At 39.5% G+C, this 12,622-nt stretch overlaps 1 protein-coding gene across 2 annotated transcripts in view; it reads right to left on the reverse strand.

Moving 5' to 3' along the window:
- The window catches only part of MAPKAP1 (MAPK associated protein 1), a 161,844-nt gene that overhangs the window by 108,684 nt on the left and 40,538 nt on the right, over positions 1 to 12,622 (reverse strand). The window lies entirely within an intron of this gene.

Raw genomic sequence — 12,622 nt, forward strand, 5'->3', positions numbered from 1 at the left:
TTTTCTATGAAAATGTGAGGGCTGAATCTTTTTTACATAAAGAAAACAGATGTGTGTGTCATCATATAACCACAGGAGCTGGGGCTTTAAGGAAAGCACCAAATACTGTGAAACGCTCCATCAACGAGAGTTCGCCCTGACACCACTTCTGTAACTGCCACGTTTTCACACAATGTACATACTGATTTTCCCACAGCTCAAATTTTTAGTGACCATATTTTTTGATCTTCTCTATTCTATTCAATTAGTAATAATTCTTAACATCTATTTCTTTCCAATGCACACAAATATATGTTGATACTTCAGTACTCTTTCAGAAGCACAGTGAAGTAGGCTGCATTAAATCCTCTCTTCCTTCCTCTCACCAGAAACAAACAAGAGGTGAAAGGTTCAAGTAAAATTGTTATCCTCTGTAGAGATGGTTGTAGCCCTTAAAAAGTCATTTTCATCCCAGTAAGGTGTAATACTATTCTGAGATATTTTGACCATAGGAAAGTCTATTGAAATATGCAAATACTAGAGAGAGATGAATGTTGACATACACATATGTCCTTTACTTCCTAATATAATAATATTCATGTAGTCTTTAACACACCGAATAGTATCTTCAGCAAAAAATAGTTTCTTTCTACATAATCTTATATCATATTTCCAAAGGGAAAAAACAGAAAACCACAGAATTGCAAGATAGGATTTAAATTCTTATTCTTGCACTGTGCAAAGGTCTTTCCCATTAAAGCAGGTAGTGAAATTTTATCCACAGCTATTGCTATTCATAAATCTTATATCTATTTTAATTCAATCTGGTTCTAGCCTCTGAGACGCTGAACCACAATTTGATTACTACAACCATACTTTTTAACTGCTGTCAGAAGAGACAGCGCCTTATATAAACATCTGCCAGAACACATGCCTGCTTTCTATAGCACCAGCTTTAAATCATACTATGGTGATGAATCTTTATCTGACACTAATACTTTTTAACTTCATAAGGACAATTAAAATGAATTGTAGCTAAATGCACACATAACAAATCAATATAATCCTTTGCTGCATACTAGCATATTTTGCACATCTTCAAGCTTACTTTCAAGCATCATCTTATTTAGAGATTTTAAGTTTAACATAAAGCGTATTGGTATTAATAAAATGCTGTTTACATGGTACTGCCAGGTATCAGTAGATTTAATACAACAGTGGAGTGAAAGTACTTTGGATCTACAAGAATGAAGGGTCTATTTGAAGTGACTTCAAGGATTGCAACTGGTTTTGCATAGAACCAGATCAGGGATTTCAAGGAAGGCATGTAATACAAGAATGCCGTCAAGTAAGGACATCCAACAACAGCTAAGGATATAAAAGTGAGGCCGGGGGAGGGAATGTCAAGGGGCCCCCAGGTTGGAAGTTAAGCAAACCAGATCCACATTCACTTCACTCACATAAAGGAAGAATAGTTGGCTTTTTAAGGTTCCTGGAGCTGGGAGATAAAATTCATGACCCCAAACAGAACCTTGTATGCAGGACTGCAACTCAACTCTCATACCCACTCCTGAAGTCCACGGTCTGGAACAGAAAGGCTGCCGACGTTAGTCTGTGCCACTTCAGCAGGGCACTAGAGCCACTGAATCCACAGGGACATCGATCCCGTAACATCTGATGCCCCTTCATGCCCAAACCTGTCCTACAGAGTGCACAAGGGGGTTGGAGGCTCCCTGAGTGACTATTTCATTGCAAAATTTGCAAGAGTTCTTTACCTGGATGTATTGCATCCTATGCATTAGGCTGCTCACTGCAGATATCCAGCAGGTATTACATTTCCAGCACTCCTTTATCTTCTTTAAAATGGCTCCTCTGTACTAAGTAACAAAACAAGTTCTGAAGTATTTTAATTAAGTATCAGCTGAGCTTAATATATTTTAATCAATATATAGAACACACAAATGCTTGTGTTTCCAACTTTCAGTACACTGCTTAATTGATCCCGCTGTGCAAGGCTTCTCTCTCCATAGCAAACTCAACTGTATCTGATGGGGCTAAGAAAATATTTAGGCACACTGATTGGGCACCAGAATCAATTTCAGCTTTGACATAATAAAGAAGAAATCAGGCATCTCCTACTATAAGACTGTTCCAATAAAAGCCAACTAACAGCATGACTCACGTTAATTAATCACATTTCTAATAAGAGAAAATGTATTTTAGAAAGTGATAATTTTTAAGTTCAGTTTAAGAAACTGTATATTATGGTATGTGTGCACACACACACATTAGGAGAATATATAACACTGCATGCAAGACTGTTTCTCAGTTTTTGAAGAATTGTTCATTAGCTACACATTCCATGGGTGCTGAAAGCTTCTTGATACACAAACAGTCAAAAAAAAACCCCCAAAAAAACCGAGGCGTCCTTGTGGCACCTTAGAGACTAAAATTTATTTGGGCATAAGCTTTCATGGGCTAGAACCCACTTCATCAGATGTATGAAGTAAAAGATACAGGAGCAGGTACAAATACATGAAAGGATGTGGGTTGCTTTACCAAGTGTTAGGTCAGTCTAACGAGATAAATCAATTAACAGCAGGATACCAAGGGAGGAGAAATAACTTTTGAAGTGATAAGAGTGGCCCATTACAGACAGTTGACAAGAAGGTGTGAGTAACAGTAGGGGGAAATTAAATTTAGGTTTTGTAATGACCCAACCAGTCCCAGTCTTTATTCAGGCCTAACCTGATGGTATCCAGTTTGCAAATTAATTCCAGTTCTGCAGTTCCATATTGGAGTCTGTTTTTGAAGTTTTTTTGTTGAAGAATTGCCACTTGGAGTTCTGTTATTGAGTGACCAGAGAGACTGAAGCGTTCTCCTACTGGTTTTTGAATGTTAAACCGAACTCAGTATGGCTATTGTCTTGTCCTATCTTCTACTGGCCCCGTGCCTCCTCACCTTTTAAGAGAATGTTTTAATGGAGTTTGGAGGCTCCATACAGTTTGCTTTGTCTTGATAGAGGCCTTCAGATAACCTGCACTTTGATTTTTAAAATGAGTCAGAAAAAGGATTAACAACATCCAGCATTTATAAGTGCTTTATCTCCAAAGTGCTTTACAAACATTACCTAATTAACCCTCAGCACCCCTTTGAGGTAGGTAAGAGGGCTTTAAATTAGCTGTATAATGGCAGAAATTGTACTACTTTTTAAAGTGCTCTTACACATAAATCCTCCCCAAGTAGGAAAACAATGCTCATGAATAGACGACTTCTTACAGGGGCAGGCTATATTTCTCTTCCTACCAAGTGAATCCAAGAGTCAAGCGGAGAAAGAGTCTGCCTGTCCTGCCAGAGTTAATGCAAAGCAACTCTAGTAGTTCTGTTGAAAACTGGGAGAGAAAAAGGGTGGAGTTTGTTAGAGCCCCAAGTACACAAACCATATGGAAAGGGGGAATCTCAGAAAATCCAAGGGAAAAAAAAGCAACAGAATATTGGAAACAAATTGCCAAAGGTTAGAAAAAATACCACACATACATATGTAGTGCATTCACATTTGTACACATTTATTTTGTGTGTATATAGACACACAACTGTTAGCTATTAAATTCAGCAATATGATCCCAGTAATTACTATGGATTAATGAATTTATACTGTAAAACATTGTTTCTCAAACTTTTGTACAGGTGACCCTTTTCACATAGCAAGCATCTGAGTGCAACCCCCCTTATAAATTAAAAACACATTTTTATATATTTACCACCATTATAAATGCTGGAGGCAAAGAGAGGTTTGGGGTGGAGGCTGATAGCTCATGCCCCCCATGTGATAGCCTCGTGACTCCTTGAGGGGTCCCATCCCCCAGTTTGAGAACCCCTGCTGTACAATGTCATCAACAGGTTTGGAAGCCAAACACACTGAGTGTTATTAACGATATATTAGAACCAAAGTGATCATAACAAGACGAATCAGATGAAGCGTCTTATTTTTGCAATTCTGCACTGGAACGTGACCATACCTAGATGTGCTACAATACTTATCTTCAGCATGTGAATTACTAGAGAAGAGAAAAAGAAGGTGGAAGGGCAAACAGAAACTTGATGGGAAAGTATTTACATACAGAATAGTGGGGCAGCTTTGTAATAGGAAAACTTATGAAAACGTGGGAAATACGAGAGAGAGAGAGGAAAAAGCAGTTTCCAGCTACAGAAGAGCAAAAAACATCTTGGCATTTCTAAGTGGTCTTGTAAAAGGCTTGAAAGAGATCTTATTGTAGAAAATTCTGCAATAAGCATCTTCTGAAACTGAAGAATCTGGCCTGTTCAGAGAGCACCATACCACAAAATAGGAGATTCGGAATAGTTTTTGTATATATAATTAACAAAATATCTCTCTAGATATATACGGTATAGACAAAATGCAAACATATTCTACAATCAACCTAATTGAACACTATAGATGTGAAAGGCAATATTGATTAAAACAACAACAACATATGCCTTATATATTTAGGATTTGTTCGCTATCATAATGGTATCTGAACAACTGAAGTTATAGAATAAGTAAATGGTGATATACAAACTATGCAAGCTACACTTGCTAAATCAAAACATAATATTCAGAATACAGGTGGAAACATTCTATTCAGCTTATGGGCAAAAAAAATTAAATCTTTTCACATTGAGTTTTTAATCCTGAATTCATAATTTAGATTATTTTCAGTATTAATAGCTGTATTGCCTCTTTCAAAAGTTCTTTATCTTTGTGTAAAGCTATTTAATATTGGTGATTGTGGAAAACATTTGTTCATAATTATCCAGACACACACTGGAACAAGACTGAAACAAGAGCAGCATGCAAAAATGTATTTAAGGACTATCATCCCAAAATGCTGCTAAAAGCTATTAACCAGTACGTGTTAATTGCCACAGCATTCATATTAATTTTCACTTCAGGCCCGACATTGTGGAATATTTCCCTTGATACATTTTAAACAAAGTTTAATTTAAGGAACTGCTTCTATCAACACTTATGAAAATTAACAGCCAAGCAATTAGCACTCATGAATTATCCCTTCCCCTCTGCTTTCTACAGCTTCATTGTAAAAACAGTTACTAAAGGAGAAGTTGTGGGGTTTTTAAGAAGTTACCACAATCACATTCACAAAAAAACTTTCTGTATTACAAAGGCCCCAATCCTGAGGATACGTTTTTCAGCACCTGTCCAGATAAAATAAAAGCAGGGAGTTTGTTCTATTTGCAGTGTTATTGCAACCATACTGGTCCCAGGTTATGAGAGAGACAAGGTGGGTGAGGTAGTATCTTTTATTGGAACAGATCCTGCTAGCGGAAGGGACAACTTTTGAGCTACACAGAAATCTTCTTCAGGTCACTTTCCTTCCACCAACAGGCACATAAGAGATCAGTGCAGCTAAAATATATCCTTCATTCTGATTTCTAGCTTGTGATTAATGTCAGAGGAGCTAAAGTGCAATTGGAGAACTGCAGTATTTTCTCTGGGCACAGAAAAAGCGTTTCACCTCTGTGTTTCTACATTATTCTAGAGTTAAGCAAACTTTTAGCTAGATCACTAGATTCCCAATTCTCCATTGACTATTTTGAACATATTGAGCATCTGTTCCTACTTTGATTTTCCCATAGCACTTTTGTGTTCGATGACATTATTTTGAGGACAAAATGCCTGATATTTGCACCATTTAGGCAAAAGGCAACTCATAGAAATAAGTTTGACAGAAGTGTGCCTTGTCAACGTTTCACTGGCTACCAACTTCTCAAGAAGGTTAGCAATGATTTGGGAGAGAAGTTGAATGTGGACTTACTTCAGGGATAATACCCTGGAGTGTCTGGGAGAGACCTCCGCAGTGGTCACGCATTCTATTTATAAGTCTATCACAAAGCTCATCATTTTATTTATAGTCAGAGACCTCACTATCCTTGTCACTTGAAAGCATCTTGTTAACATTCTTCCTTTTAGTGTAGATAGCCACCCAACTAAACAGCTCTGAAACGCATACTGTACTAGGTAAGTACCTTTGGAGGTTAAGTCTCTTGAACAATCATTCTTTCCCTCAGCCTATGGTTTGAAAATAAATATTCCCTGTGTCTGTACAGTTTTTTTATCAGAAGATCTTAAGTACTTCATAAATATTAATAAAGATAGGCAAGCAGTATTAGCTCCATTTTAAAAATGAAGAAACTGAGGCACAGGGAGATTAAATCCCCAGTCCTGCAATGGGAATTTACCCATGTGGAGCACATTGCAGGATTGCAGTCTAAATAATGTGTCCAAGAACATGCAAAACTTGTGGCAGGAACTGGGAACAGATCTTGATTTCCTGACGCCCAGTGCCATGCCTTAATCACAAGGCCACCAATACTCCCTTATGCTGCTGTCTATGCCACGGGTTGGAAAACTATTTTAAAGCTAGCCTTGTTTTCCCCCTGTTAACATCCAGAAAGTGAAAGAATCAACAAACCACAAAAAGCTATCTTTAAAAAACCTGTTGGCAGAGAACAGTGTGTCATCTGTCATTAGTGTGTGTAAATTCATTATTAGGCTTGCAGTAAAAACAATTTGGCCGCCAATTTCTGGTACCTTAACATAATTTCCTATATACAAATTACGACTGGATAGAGTACAAGGGGTCAAAGGTCTCTAGTGCCACCAGATTCCCATCAGCCCAGTTTACCATTACATATTAAACAAAGACAGTGCATGTGAATGATTGACACACAGTTGCAGGTATCTGCTGGCTGTTGGGGCTACAAGTTTGTCAAGAGAAATTGATTTAAAGAGAAAACTGAAAGGTTTAGACTATCGGTCTGCTACCCCATTTGGCTGGGTAAAGTAAACATTTAGTTTGCCCTGCCTTTTATTTATTTATTTTAAAAAGGGAGTATTTTAGTGTATGTGAAACTACCAGATATTCAATTTGGCTGTGTGACAAGGGTTCCCAGAACTCTTGTGTGAGCTGATCATAATGCTTCCATTGTGGGTGTATTTTAGAAGCTGTATTTTCTAATTTATTTTTGATAATTCAATAAACTGATCAAAACAACAGGAAGAGATTAGAGTGCTTTAAAATGTTATTATTTCATAAACATACAGAAGTGATTATGAAACAGACACTAAGTCTGACAGAAAACACCTGGAAAATTGAGAGATTTAACAGAGTGGCATTTTAAAATTATAGAATTTAATGCTTTGTATTATTTTAAGATAATCACTTAAAAATAGGATTAATTAAAAACAACAAAAACTCACTAAAGAGGATTTTATTTCATTTAATTTATTTATGAAGGCATATTCAGGATTAGAATTAAAATATTCAGAGGTATGATTTTAGAGTTAACACAAGTTTTCTCTCTCTCTCTCTCAGCTTGGCTAGAGTGGCTGATGTGCTTTTCTTTTTGTTTGCCAGTGATCCACAAAAAGTATTTTATTCAACAAACAGAAAATCTACATTACAATATTTTTTAAAATTTTTAAATCAAAGCTTTAGTAATAATCTTAAAGAGGATTTTAGAGCCACTCTGGTCTCTTGAGTAAATACATAATTAAGTAGGGTTTTTTAAAACATGTTTAATTAGGCCCCAAGTCCCTCCTTATCCACCCTTCTCTCCCCAATTATGTATCATTTCCCCAAGAGACATGAGTAGCTCAGTTAATTATGTAAATAAGATGTGCACTATTCCCAGAAAACGAGTTATAAATATTTGCGAAAAAAATACTGCTCATCTCTTATCACTAAAAAAATATTTAAATACCAAAGAGTATTGGTCCCACCTACAAAATTTCATTAAAAAATATTGCCATAGAATAATGAAAAAGTTACATGTTTATAATTTCAAATTACTATTTAAAAAATACAGCAAAACCGAAGAAAACCTAACGAGGTAAAGTAATTCACTACTGACCTATAATAGCTGTGCTACAGCTCAGCTGGGACGCAGTGTTGTTATTATTGTGTTTTTTTAAATAGGTAATACACATGGAGTCTGGAAGAAAGGGTTTTATAATCAAAATGCTGACACAAACTTACACACAGTAGTACAAACAATGCTGCTATAACTAATATAATCCAATTATGCATTCACAAAATGCTAATTTGATTATTTTGCAGCGTTATTTGAATAGGCATTTTAATTTCTAGGGTAAAAAAGGCTTGACTGAAATATAATTCTCTATTAATCACCAAGATGTCACTGCATATCATATTGATACATTTCAAAATGATTATAAAAATGACTAATATGTACAGTACAATTTCCTTCAAATGTTACCGATTTTCATTACACACCTGCCAAATGCATCAGTGTTAAATAGATGAAAATAAGATTTTAATTCTAGTCAGCTGTAATACATATTAAAGCAGGAAAAAAAGTAGCGGGGGTTAGGAGGTTGATGAGGAGTAATTTTTCCATTCCCCAACTTCCCAAGACACCCTGCCCCACCTATTTAGCTCAAGCCTTGCTCAAGCTTTTACAGGTTACAAGATTTCAACCTTTGTGAATGAGGATAATTTCCTCTAGTCCAGGGATATTTTTTTTTTAAATCTCCTCTGTACACAATAGCCATCGGAAGTATATCATGAAAAGTTCATAACCTTTTGGCAAATCAGAATCCACTGACTCAAGAACACCAAAATATGAACTGCAGAAAAAGGAGGCCATCCTACTATTGTTGGCAGCAAGGCACCAAGTAATTCTCTCAAACACAGAGTTTGCACTAATTAATGCAATACTAATAAATACAAGATAACATATAAAGAGGCAGTCAATGCTCTACAACTCCACAAACTACCTCTCTAGATATGTTTAATCAAATTACATGTCTGATTTTCCATGTTAAAAACACTTGACAGAAAGCGAAGATTTCCCACCAGAACAGTAGTGAAGCTCATACTCGACACTCCCACTGAAGGCCACACAAACAAATCCAGCAGAAAACAGAGCTACTCTGCCATCTGTAATTTTTTCAGCACATTGTGACACTGCCCTATGATCCTAATGTTTATATTTTTCAGGGATTATAATAGACATGGAAGTGATAAAAGCTGAGGGGAACCTTGCACACAGAAGAAGCAATTCTTAATTTAGTTCTAGGTAACACATGGTAGTTAGCCCACAATTTAATTGCATTTGAATAACTAAGCTGACCTTCCAGGCACGCTGCAAAGCCTGACTATTTGTGCTGGCACTGTGGAGGGACTAAGGTGGTTTGGGGTAAGATTTCTGTCTTGTAGGGAATGGGATTTTTAAGATACATTGGTTTGCTGACTGTTGATTAGGTGAGGGTTACTGTGTAAAAGGAAGTGCTGTTGTGTTGGGTGATTTATATTTTGCATTCCTTATGGTACTGTTTTTAAATGTACATCAAAGGGCACTGAGAGCCTTGGATGGATACCCTTTGTGGGTGAAGTGCTTTCAGAGAAAATCTAAATAAATATTTATATGGAAGGAATCAGAAAAGACTAGCATTGTGACACAACATCAATAGGGGTTTGGGATGTGTGGGTAGGTGGGCAGATATTCTGAAAAGCAAAGGAACTAGTCAAAGACTCTACACTGGATTAGATGGACCTCTGGTATGATCCATTATGGCATCTCCTATGTTTCTGTCTGGCAAATGGTCTGTACATGACCCATGATTCAACAAACATTTTTGAAGGTACTAAAGGACAGGGCCGGCTCTACAGTTTTTGCTGCCCCAAGCAGTGAAAAAAACTGCCGCCGCAGACAGCAAAAGGAAGAAGCTACTGCCAATTTGCCGCCGCGGCGGGCGCAGCAGAGAAGCTGCCGCCGAATTGCTGCCCCAAGCACCTGCTGAGAATGCTGGTGCCTGGAGCCGGCCCTGCTAACGGGATAGAAACTGCCGCTCCCCACACTGGAAGGATAGATGTCCTTGACTGATGACTAAAGTGTTGCACTAGCTCCAGGGGATTGAAAGATATAAACCTTCAACTTGCATGATACTGATCCACTTACGTTCCCCTCACACGCAAATGCAGTTCCAACCAGGCTTCAACAGCAGCTCTCTAAGAAATGGCTACAGCTAGACCCAGTGCTCTTCAGCCCCTCTGACTACTTGGGATTAGACATCACAGAGGCAACGTACAGACCTTGCCAAAGCTGAAGTTGATGGTACTGGAAGATTTTTCAATCCCTGCCAGCCATTTGGGCCCTATTCTAAACCCAGATCCCACTGGCTAAACTCAAGTCAGAGAAGTCAGAAGAATCAATCCTGAAGCACTTGCATGAGAGGAAAGTGATCAGGAACAGCCAGCATGGATTCACCAAGGGAAGGTCATGCCTGACTAATCTAATCGCCTTTTATGATGAGATTACTGGTTCTGTGGATGAAGGGAAAGCAGTGGATGTATTGTTTCTTGACTTTAGCAAAGCTTTTGACACGGTCTCCCACAGTATTCTTGTCAGCAAGTTAAGGAAGTATGGGCTGGATGAATGCACTATAAGGTGGATAGAAAGCTGGCTAGATTGTCGGGCTCAACGGGTAGTGATCAATGGCTCCATGTCTAGTTGGCAGCCGGTATCAAGTGGAGTGCCCCAAGGGTCGGTCCTGGGGCTGGTTTTGTTCAATATCTTCATAAATGATCTGGAGGATGGTGTGGATTGCACTCTCAGCAAATTTGCGGATGATACTAAACTGGGAGGAGTGGTAGATACGCTGGAGGGGAGGGATAGGATACAGAAAGACCTAGACAAATTGGAGGATTGGGCCAAAAGAAATCTGATGAGGTTCAATAAGGATAAGTGCAGGGTCCTGCACTTAGGATGGAAGAACCCAATGCACAGCTAGTCCCTAGGGACCGAATGGCTAGGCAGCAGTTCTGCGGAAAAGGACCTAGGGGTGACAGTGGACGAGAAGCTGGATATGAGTCAGCAGTGTGCCCTTGTTGCCAAGAAGGCCAATGGCATTTTGGGATGTATAAGTAGGGGCATAGCGAGCAGATCGAGGGACGTGATCGTTCCCCTCTATTCGACATTGGTGAGGCCTCATCTGGAGTACTGTGTCCAGTTTTGGGCCCCACACTTCAAGAAGGATGTGGATAAATTGGAGAGAGTCCAGCGAAGGGCAACAAAAATGATTAGGGGACTGGAACACATGAGTTATGAGGAGAGGCTGAGGGAGCTGGGATTGTTTAGCCTGCAGAAGAGAAGAATGAGGGGGGATTTGATAGCTGCTTTCAACTACCTGAAAGGGGGTTCCAAAGAGGATGGCTCTAGACTGTTCTCAGTGGTAGCAGATGACAGAACGAGGAGTAATGGTCTCAAGTTGCAGTGGGGGAGGTTTAGATTGGATATTAGGAAAAACTTTTTCACTAAGAGGGTGGTGAAACACTGGAATGCGTTACCTAGGGAGAATCTCCTTCCTTAGAGGTTTTTAAGGTCAGGCTTGACAAAGCCCTGGCTGGGATGATTTAACTGGGAATTGGTGCTGCTTTGAGCAGGGGGTTGGACTAGATGACCTTCTGGGGTCCCTTCCAACCCTGATATTCTATGATTCTAAGTACCATGAGAACATCTGTTTCAGTGAGATTTCTACCAGCACTCTCCCTTCAACCCCAGGTCCCCGCAAGCTACTCCTCCTGCGCTATTTGCCACTGCAGACTCTGGGAAGTGGGAACCTTCCAGGAGGGAAAGAAATCTAATTGCCTTCTATGACTAATCTAATTGCCTTCTAGGACGAGATAACTGGCTCTGTGGATGAGGGGAAGGCAGTGGACGTGTTATTCCTTGACTTTACCAAAGCGTTTGACATGGTCTCCCACAGTATTCTTGCCAGCAAATTAAAGACGAACGGGCTGTAAGTTGGATAGAAAGCTCGCTAGATCGTCAGGCTCAACGGGTCATGATCAATGGCTCCATGTCTAGTTGGTAGCCAGTATCAAGCGGAATGCCCCAAGGGTCGGTCCTCGGGCCGGTTTTGTTCAATTCTTCATTAATGATCTGGAGGATGGCGTAGATTGCACCCTCAGCAAGTTTGCAGGTAACACTAAAGTGGGAGGAGGGTAGATATGCTGGAGGGTAGGGATAGGATACAGAGGGACCTAGACAAATTAGAAGATGGGGCCAAAAGAAATCTGATGAGGTTCAACAAGGACAAGTGCAGAGTCCCGCACTTAGGACGGAAGAATCCCATGCACCACTACAGACTAGGAACCGAATGGCTAGGCAGCAGTTCTGCAGGAAACGACCTAGGGGTTACAGTTGTCGAGAAGCTGGATGAGAGTCAATGTGCCCTTGTTGCCAAGAAGGCCAATGGCATTTTGCGTGTATACGTAGGGGCATTACCAGCAGATCAAGGGACGTGATCGTTCCCCTCTATTCGACATTGGTGAGGCCTCATCTGGAGTGCCGTGTCCAGTTTTGGGCTCCACACTACAAGGAGGATGTGGAAAAATTGGAAAGTGTCCAGCAGAGGGCAACAAAATGATTAGGGGGCTGGAACACATGACTTACGAGGAGAGGCTGAGGGAACTGGGATTGTTTAGTCTGCGGAAGAGAAGAATGAGGGGGGATTTGATAGCTGCTTTCAACTACCTGAAAGGGGGTTCCAAAGAGGATGGCTCTAGACTGTTCTCAGTGATAGCAGATGACA

This window comes from Lepidochelys olivacea (genome assembly GCF_965140295.1).
Source record: "Lepidochelys olivacea isolate rLepOli2 genome assembly, chromosome: 16".
Classification (NCBI taxonomy): Eukaryota; Metazoa; Chordata; order Testudines; family Cheloniidae; genus Lepidochelys; species Lepidochelys olivacea.